The sequence below is a fragment of the Furipterus horrens genome, unplaced genomic scaffold (genome assembly GCF_987537825.1).
Source record: "Furipterus horrens unplaced genomic scaffold, mFurHor1.1.pri manual_scaffold_12, whole genome shotgun sequence".
Taxonomy (NCBI): domain Eukaryota; kingdom Metazoa; phylum Chordata; class Mammalia; order Chiroptera; family Furipteridae; genus Furipterus; species Furipterus horrens.
In genome coordinates this window covers 47,791,065-47,801,052 of record NW_028327182.1, presented here as the reverse complement: position 1 = coordinate 47,801,052, position 9,988 = coordinate 47,791,065, and the positions used below count along the sequence as shown (strand labels likewise).

General features: G+C 44.7%; 1 pseudogene; it reads left to right on the top strand.

The window, feature by feature from the left end:
* Positions 1-3,198: 3,198 nt before the first annotated feature.
* LOC149996132 (peptidyl-prolyl cis-trans isomerase NIMA-interacting 4 pseudogene) lies at positions 3,199-8,283 on the top strand (annotated as a pseudogene).
* The last annotated feature ends 1,705 nt before the right edge of the window (positions 8,284-9,988 follow it).

Below are 9,988 nucleotides of genomic sequence, written 5' to 3'. Positions count from 1 at the left end.
AATGAAAGCCATCATTTGCAATTAGTAGAGGAAGGATGGTAGTGGATTGCCATCCTTCCTTCTCTGGTTGTCCTTTCTTCTCTGCCTCCATCCCCTTCTACCAGACTCTTGCTCCCTGAATCCTTAGGGGATTATACTCCCTAACAAAGTTTGAAGCATATGACCCTCTGCTTCAGATTCTACTTTCTAGGGAAGTCAAGCTAAAACAGGTGGCAAGGCCTGAATAATCCCATATTCATTCACAGTCTTCTGGGACAACCAACATTCCTGGTGTTCACAGGGGCTTTGTGTTTTTGAGTTAAGGGCAAAACACAGTGAGATGGATGGAATGGAAAGCTATGGGTCTGTGACTGGAGGGAGGGAAACAAATGGTAGAGTGTTGCCTATTCTTCCTTCAAATAACTTTCCATTTAATTTGCATGGTAAGTTCACTTCCTTTTCCCCATGGAAACTTCATCTTTAAGTGGTGGCCACCCTGTGTGACTAAGAAGTATAAGAATACCAAAGGTGAGTAGAATAGAGACTTCCGGCCAAGATGGACGCATAGACAGACACACAGCGTCTCCCTCCACAACTAAGAAGGATTACAACTACCTCAAAACTAGAAACAACCAGAAGTTCCAGTAAATCAAACTACATGGAAGTCCAGCAAACAAAGATATAAAAAAGAAATACTCATCCAGAGAGGTAGGAGGGGTGGATCCACAGTGGAGAGGATGTGGTGTGGTGGTTTCAGCAGCAACAGGCCAGTGGAAAGAGCAGTCACATGGTTTAAAAAGTCAGGAGGCACACCTGAGGAGTGTTCCCAGCTCCTCACCAGACCATGCAGCCCAAGGTCCCAGCACTGGGGAAAATCAAGCCTCATTGCTCTAACTGTGCAGACCAGTGGGAGTTGGAGAAGAGGCAGAAACTGCCAGTGTCAGCAGAGTCCACTTGTTTAAAGGGCCCCAATGGTCCTAGAACATCTGCAGGCCCACCCACTCTGGGAACAATGGCCAGGGCAGCAGCTAGAGGGGCACCAGTCCAGTGCGGAAGTGGGAGAGGTGCCTGGAAAAGGGGCGAGTGTTGGGCAGGTGGTATTGTTCCCTCTTGGACCCCTCCCCCACATACAGCGCTACAACGTGGTGAAACAGGTCGCCCTGTACTGATGAATCCCTAAGGCTCCACCCCTTACAACGTAACAGGAGCGACAGCTCTTACCTGGGACAGGGAGGCAAACAAACAAAGGGGCCTGTCAGAATGAGGAAACAGAGAAGTATGGCCCAAAAAGGGGAATGGATCAATGTTCCAGTGGGAGAACTAAGCGACAAGGAGATAGCCAACCTCAGAGATGAGGAGATGGACAACCTAACAGATGCAGAATTTAAAACACTGGTGATAAAGATGCTCACAGGCTTGACAGATATGCTTGAGTATGGGAAACGCATAAGAGAAGAAGTGAAGGCTATGCTAAGTGAAACGCAGAAAAATCCACACAAAACCAATAGTGAAGGGAAGGAAACTGGGGTTCAAATAAATGACTTGAAACATAAGGAAGGAAAAAATAGTCAACCAGTGCAGAATGAGGAAGCAAGAATTGAAAAAAATGAGGAAAACTTTCCAAATTATCTGAAGGAGATGGACATACAGGTCCAGGAAGCACGGAGGGTCCTGGGCAAGCTGGACCCAGAGGGGGCCACACCAGGACACATCATGACAGATGCCAAAGGTGAAAGCTAAAGAGAGAGTCCTGGGGACAGCAAGAGAGAGGTGGAGAGTTGCCTATAGGGGTTGCTTATAGGACTGTCAGCTGATTTCTCAGAGGACACTTTGCAGGCAGGAAGGGACTGGCAAGGAGTATTCAATGTGATGAAAAGCAACCTGCAACCAAGATTACTGTATCCAGCAAAGCTGGCATTTGGAATGGAAGGGCAGATGAAGTGCTTCCCAGACAAGGTGAAGCTAAAGGAGCTCATCATCACCAAGTCGTTATTATATTAAATGTCAAAGGGACTTACTTAACAAAAAGAAGATCAAAACTATGAACACTAAAATGACAATGAACTCACAACTATCAACAACTGAACGTAAAAAATAAAAACAAAATCCAACTAAGCAAACCAGAATAGGAACAGAATCATAGGTATGGGGGTCATTTGAGGGTTATCAACTGAGAGGGATAGGGGGAGAAATGGGGAAATGGTGCAGGGACTAAGAAGCATGATTGGTTGGTACAAAATAGACAGGGGGCTGTTAATAATAATGTAGGGAATGGTGAAGTCAAAGAACTTATATGCATGACCCATGGACATGAACTAAAAAGGGTGGGATTGCTGGAGGAAAGGGGGGACTGGGCAGAGGGGAGAAAAGGGGAAAAAAATTAGAACTACCATAACAACACAATCAATAAAAATATACTTAAAAAGAAAAAAGAATACCAAAGGTTAGCTCAGCCTACTTGGTCTCTTGTTAGGTCACTTTCTGCTACTTTAGGGAAGAAAGTTATGTGACATTTGTCTTTATGCTTGTCTTCTTGAAACCTGATTTCCCAGTCCCCAGTGACCCAGGAGCAGCTAGATTACCTCTCTGCACAGGGAGTGCAGACTCACTGTATACAAGTAAGACATAAGAAAGTGGCAATGGCATCTGCAGTCCTCTTGAGACCCCTTGAAAATAAAAACAGGACCTCCAGCCACAGGGCAGACTTGGGGCTGAAGAGAAGGGGTCTGATATGATTCTTGCAGCCAGTGGGATCCAGGGAACATCGGGTCCTTTGCCACCAGTCAGCAGAAGAACTGTATTTTTCCAGCAGTGTATATCCTGTTGCTGCCGGTGGCTGTCCCAGAAAGACTGCCTGAGACCCTCTAAAAATGGTGCCATTTTGAGAGTAGCCCTGACCTACTCAGAGGCCAGAAATTCAGTCTAAATAATCCATAAATCAATACATCTAAAAGCTATTCACATACTTATACACATAACAATTTTGAGGATTGGGCACAAGGTGAATGATCCCAGGGCCTTATTTAAAAAGGGGTAGGGATTTAGTCCTGCTTCTCTGCAGGCTTAGCAGGAACAGAGCCTGATTGACCACTCCCGCAGTAACTCATTGCTGTCACACAGTGTCGCTGTTGGAGATGCATCTTGTATTGTTTGATCCTCCCCTGAGGGGGTTCCCTGGCTGGTCTTTATCCTGCACTGGCCTCAGTGGTTGGTTGAAAGATGACAGCCCTGCTCCGCATTCAGAACCGTGCTCAGCCAAGGTGCTTAAGTGCACACGTCTGTGCTCACCCATAGTCCCCAAGCATGGCAGCTGTGCTGGTGGCGGTGTCTTGAGATGGGGAGGTCAGCTTATGCCTACTACGCCTATACCAGCATGATTGTGCGCTTTTTCTGGCCTGAGCTGGGGTCTTCTACCAGCCTTCCCTGGCTTTCCTGGTAAGTGCCATTCTGAAGCATGTGTCATACTTGCCATTTATTATACTGTTTTGAAACATGAAAGTGGGCCCACTCTGTCCTCAGAGAACCGCTGACCATGTCTTTTGGTATTTGTTGTTCAGAACAACACTGTCTCCTTCCCTCTGGGTAGCAATGCTTTCTGGCTCTGTATAACTTCCCAGTAATTCGCGTAACTAAGAAGAGACCCTAGGACTTCCGGCCAAGATGAAGGCATAGACAGACACGCTGCATCTCCCTCCACAACTAAGAAGGAATACAGCCACCTCAAAACTAAAAAAAAAACACAGAAGTTCCAGAAAAATCAAACTACATGGAAGTCCAGCAAAAAAAAGACATAAAGAAGAAATACTGATCCAGACAGGCAGAAGGGGCAGAGCCAGGGCGGAGAGGATGCAGTGTGGTGGCGGCGGCAGAGCGGCAGCGGCAGGCTGGCAGAAAATGCAGTCAACTTAAAAAAAAAAAAAAAATATATATATATATATATATGTATGTTTTTTTATTTATTGATTATGCTGTTACAGTTGTCCCAACTTCTTTTCCCTCTGCTCCCCTCCACCCTGTGACCCCCCCTTCAGTTGTCGCTCCCTTTAGTTCGTGCCCATTAGTTGTGCATATAGTTCTTCTCAACATCTTCCTGTCTACTCCATTCCCTCCTACTATGCTTCTTAATTCCTGCATCATCTCCCTCCCTTTTCTCCCTTCCCCATCCCCGCTGACCTCCCCCCAATATGTTCCCCATACCTATAATTCTTTTTCCCCTCTTGTTGCCTACTTAGTTTGCCTTTGTTTCGCTTCCCTAACTTCTGTTGTTAGTTGTTGTGACACAGTTTTCATTTTAATGTTCATAGTTTTGATCCTCCTTCTTCTAAACAAGTCCCTTTAACATCTCATATAACAGTGGTTTGGATATAATGAACTTCTTCAGTTTTACTTTGTCCTGGAAGCACTTTCTCTGCCTTTCTATTCTGAATGACAGTTTCGCTGGATAGAGTAATTGTGGCTGTAGGTATTTGATTTTCATTATTTTGAATATTTCTTGCCAGTCCCTTCTTGCCTGTAGAGTCTCCTTTGAGAAATCAGCTAATAGTCTAATTGGGACCCCTTTGTACATAATTCTTTTCTTCTCTCTTGTTGCTTTTAAGATTCTCTCATTATCTTTAATTTTTGACATTTTGATTGTAATGTGTCTTGGTGTGGTTCTCCCTGGGTCCAGTTTATCTGGAACTCTCTGTGCTTCCTGGACCTGTAAGTCTATTTTCTTCCCCAAGTTAGAAAATTTCTGCTTCAATATTTTTTCACATAATTTTTCAATTTCTAGTTCTTCTTCTTTGCCCTCTCGCAACCCTATAATTTCAATGTTCATTCGCTTATAGCTGTCTCAGAGGTTTCTGAGCCTCTCCTCACATTCCTCACTTTTTGTTTCCTGTTTCTGTACTGGTTGACTGTTTGTTCCCTCCCTATGTTCCAATTTGTTGATTTGATCTCAGGTTTTCATTCCCTCACCACTAGTTTCATATGTGTTTTTGTTCATTTCAGCAGGACTAGCCTTCATTCCTTCCCCGTCTTGTTCAATATCTTTTGTTAATTCTGTAAGCTGCCTTGTGACTATAACTCTGAACTGGGCCTCAGAAAGATTTTCTATTTGTTCATCAGTTAATTCACATATTTGCTTTTTGGTTAGCTGCGTGATTGGTATTTCAATCATGATTCCTGCCATCCTGATTGTTTTCATTTATCTTCCCTTCTAGGGCGGGGCTGTCACCTCTTCTACACTATTGGGGGAAGAACCCTGTGCACTCCACACTATCGGGCAACCCTTCTCACCACACTGTGACACTTTGTGTGGGGGCAGGGGTCCAAGATGGATTCCTGCTGTTCGCTCTCCTCTGAGAGACAGGGAGCCTCCTCCTCCATCCCCATGCCCTCCGGGCCTCACAGTCCAAGGCAATGGAGGTCTGCATTCCCTGGCATCAGAATCGTGAGCTGACGGGTTTAGTCTGCAGCCGGGGTTGGTTCCCGGGTGCTTCTCTCCTCCCCTTAAATACGGGTGTCTGTGCTTACCGGATCCCGCCACCCGTCGCTGCAGCTGCTGCCTCCAGCACAGCTTGATCTCTCTGCCCCAGCTTCACCCCTCCTACCCATCCAGACAAGCACCACTTCTTTATAACTTAATAAGTTGGACTTCCATGTAGCTTTATTTTCTAGAACTTCTGGTTATTTCTGGTTTTGCAGTAGTTGTATTCCTTCTTAGTTGTGGAGGGAGATGGAGCATGTCAGTCTATGCCTCCATCTTGGCCGGAAGTCAGTCAGATGTTTTGAAAAATTGGGAGGCACACCTGGGGGCTTTTACCAGCTCCTCACCAGACCACACAGCTCATGGTCCCAGCACTGGGGAAAATCAAACCTCATTGCTTCTGACTGTGCAGACCAGTGGGGGTTGGGGCAGAGACAGAAACTGCTGATCTCTCAGCAGAGTCCATTTGTTTAAAGGGTCCGTAGACCCACCCACTCTGGTAACGACAGCCAGGGCAGCAGCTAGAGGGGCGCCAGTCTGGTGCAGAAATGGGAGAGGTACCTGGAAAAGGGGCGAGTGTTGGGCAGGTGGCATTGTTCCCTCTAGGATCCCTCCCCCACTATACAGTGCCACAACATGGTGAAACAGGTTGCCTTGTACTGACGAATCCCTAAGGCTCAGCCCCATACAATGAAACAGAAGCGACAGCTCTATCTGAGATGAAACACAAACATGGCAGCCTGTCAAAATGAGGAAACAGAGAAGTATGGCCCAAAAGGGGGAATGGATCAAGGTTCCAGTGGGAGAACTAGGTGACAAGGAGATAGCCAACCTCACAAATGAGGAGATAGACAACTTAACAGATGCAGAATTAAAAACACGTGATAAAGATGCTCACAGACTTGACAGATATGCTTGAGTGTGGCAAATGCATAAGAGAAGAAGTGAAGGCTATGCTAAGTGAAACACAGAAAAATCCACACAAAACCAATGGTGAAGGGAAGGAAACTGGGATTCAAATCAATGATTTGGAACATAAGGAAGAAAAAAACAGTCAACCAGTGCAGAATGAGGAAGTGAGACTTGAAAAAAATGAGGAAAATTTCCCAAATTTTGTGAAGGAGATGGACATACAGGTCTGGGAAGCACGGAGGGTCCCGGGCAAGCTGGATCGAGAGGGGACCACACCAGGACACATCATGACTGAGATGCCAAAGGTGAAAGCTAAAGAGAGAGTCCTGGGGGTAGCAAGAGAGAGGAGGAGAATTGCTTAGAGGGAGGTGCCTACAGGACGATCAGCTGATTTCTCAGAGGACACTTTGCAGGCAGGAAGGGACTGGCAAGGAGTATTCAATGTGATGAAAGACAACCTGCAACCAGGATTACTCTATCCAGCAAGGCTACAATTTGGAATGGAAGGACAGATGAAGTGCTTCCCAGACAAGGTGAAGGCTAAAGGAGCTCAACATCACGAAGCCATTATTATATGAAATGTAAAAGGGACTTACTTAATAAAAAGATCAAAACTATGAACACTAAAATGACAACAAACTCACAACTATCAACAACTGAATCTAAAAAATGAAAACAAAATCCAACTAAGCAAACCAGAATGAAAACAGAATCATAGGTATGGGAATCATTTGGAGGGTTATCAGCTGGGAGGGGGGCAGGGGAGAAATGGGGATATGGTGCAGGGATTAAGGAGCATAATTGGCTGGTACACAATAGACAGGGGGAAGTTAAGAATAATATAGGAAAGGGTGAAGTCAAAGAACTTATATACATGACCCATGGACACGAACTAAGGGCGGTGGGATTATTGGAGGGAAGGGGGCTTCTGGGCAGAGGGGAGCAAAGGGGAAAAAATTGGAACTACTATAACAACATAATCAATAAAATATAACAAGAAAAAAAAGAAGAGACCCTAGATATGATTTTCAGGGTTATGCTGATTCCTCTTAGGTGAGCTTGGGCTGTCCCCAGGCATAGGATGGCTGCCATAATTTATAAATATCCATCTCAGGAGATACTTATTTATTCTCTGCCTCAAAAAGTACCATGTTACATTAAGAAGAACTACATTCCACAAGAAAGTAGACATAAAATTTCTGCTGAAATTATACCAAGTTGGAAAACATAATCCCTGTTTCTTACCATTTGTATCAACATTTAAAACCATTTTGACCAGACAGTTGCCACACAAAGGAAAAAATGGGTCTGGAAAAGGGAGGAAAGAGGGAGCAGCATATGGGAATGACAGTTCTTTTGAAAAAGAAAGTTATTTTCTTTTATTGATTCTAGAGAGAGGGGAAGGGAGGGAGAAAATTAGGGAATGAAACATCAGTGTGAGAAGAAACATAAATCGGTTGCTCTTGCACATGCTCCAAGTGGGGACTGAACCCACAACCCAGACTGGGGACCAAACCTGCAACACAGGCATGTGTCCTGACTGGGAATCCACCCATTACCTTTCAGTCTGCAGGGTGACGCCCAACCAACTGAGCCATATTGGCCAGGGCAGAGAGTGACAAATCTGAAAAGAAATCTCAGGGTCAGACACATGTTATGTGAAAAACATGGAAAAATCATGGGAGCCTTGGAAATGTTAAAGTCTGGAATGAGAGTCAATGAAGTGGCCACATGATAGAGTGATGATAAAGACAGGCAAGGGGGTGACTTGGGTTGGATGAGCAGAGGGTCCATGGTGGGACCATTTCAAGATGCAGCATTTGCTTTGTCTTATAAGTGTGTTGGACAAGCCTGTGTGTACAGATGCTCCAATTAAAACAAAATTTGGATATCATATTATTATGGTTGAAGGGAGAATATAAAATTGTATGGAACACTGAAAAATACAAAACAAAACCCATTTTGATCAAAGTCAGCAAAGTGCTTGTTTATATTAATAACAATATTTTTCTGTTGTTTGTGTTTGCAAAGAATCTCTTCCTAGGCTAGTTAAAAGAACTAAGGTCACTGTCCTGGCATTCTTGAAAATGTGCAGGAGAGAAGAAATTTTTCCCTAGTGGCAGCAGGGACAGTCTGAGGTCTCCCTTCTTCCTCTTTAGTTTGTCTGATGGACTTTTCTACTCGAGGCATTTCTTCCTTAACATTAGCAATGTCCCAAGGGTGAGTTTAGTTGGAAGCTGGTAACTTCTGTGGACTGAGGTCTTTTAGCAGTTATCTTAAAGGCTGTGCTGGAGACCTATAAAACTAAAGATATCTAAGGATGCCAGTTCTGGTCCTCATTAGAGATTTCTGGTGAGTACACACTTATTCTTGAGGGCTCAACTCTCCTGCTATAAATAAAGAGAATCCCTCTTGGCCTTATTTTCAAGGCTGGCCATGATAAGATTTTGAACTGATCTCCCAGCAGGAAGTGCTTCCACCCCTCTCAATGGCCCCTCTGCTCCACAGTGTCAGAGAAATCCCCCCAACGAAGTGGGAAAAACAGGAATCATCTTGAATTGATTATGTGTTACATGGATACTTCAAGGCTGGCTTCTCTGGCAAAATACCTCCCCCCAGCTGGGCTCCACATGTAGAAAAGAAGAGCTCTTTTATAAAATACCCAATGCAAGATGCTGACCTCTTGAAATCCTTTGGGCAGACCATTTCAAAGAGTGGGTGTTGTCAAAAGCCACCTAGAAGTAGAAAATGGTAAATCAAAGTTAATCAAAAAGGGCTGAAAGGATGCCCTGTAGCCAGGTTGAGGTGATAGACAAAGCTAGGAGTGTGGGAGGTTAAATCTCCCGCCCTCACCTCTGACTTACACCACCATGAGGGGCAACTGTTCATTTGAACTTTAGGTCTTGGGGCCAGGTTATATCCACCCATTCTATCCAAGCTCTGACATTTTCAACACTAGCCCAGCCTCTTGTCAGCTGCCCCACCAAAACCGTGAATCACACACCAGTTAGTTTGGGGAGTTGCAGATGAGGCTAAGTTGCCCAAAGGCTGCCACATCAATGCTTTTATCTGTGGCTCTGTGGCCAGCTCCTCCCCCAGCACCATTATCATTCAGAAACAGGCAGTGGGTTTGATTTACAGTGTGTTTTGCAATTAACTTAAAATTTAACTCAGTGATCATTTACCGAACACCTACTATGTGTCAGGCACTAGTTAATATAGATATTCCCCAGACTAGGAAGCCAAGATGTAGTTCAGCCTCAGAGCAATGTTAGAAACAAACAAAATGAAATAAATCACCACCACAGCCAAAGTCACAATATAGACACCAAAAATGTAATTTAAAGCAAATATGTATATGTGATTCTTGAACACCCCTAAATGGGATTTTGGCACTTATCTTAGAGCACCTTTTTCTCTGTTCTCCACTTTACACCGCACAGTTGTCCCATGTCTCTTCCAATCTCCCTGAACCTTTTCCAGGGACTGGACTTCAGGCTGCTTCTGCTCCAAACTGTCCCTGCTTTCAACTGCCTGTGACAAAACCCCAAAGGACCACGTGGGCCCAGGCAATACATGAGCATGTAGAGTCTAAGCTCTCATGAGCAGATGGTAGGGCCAGGCATG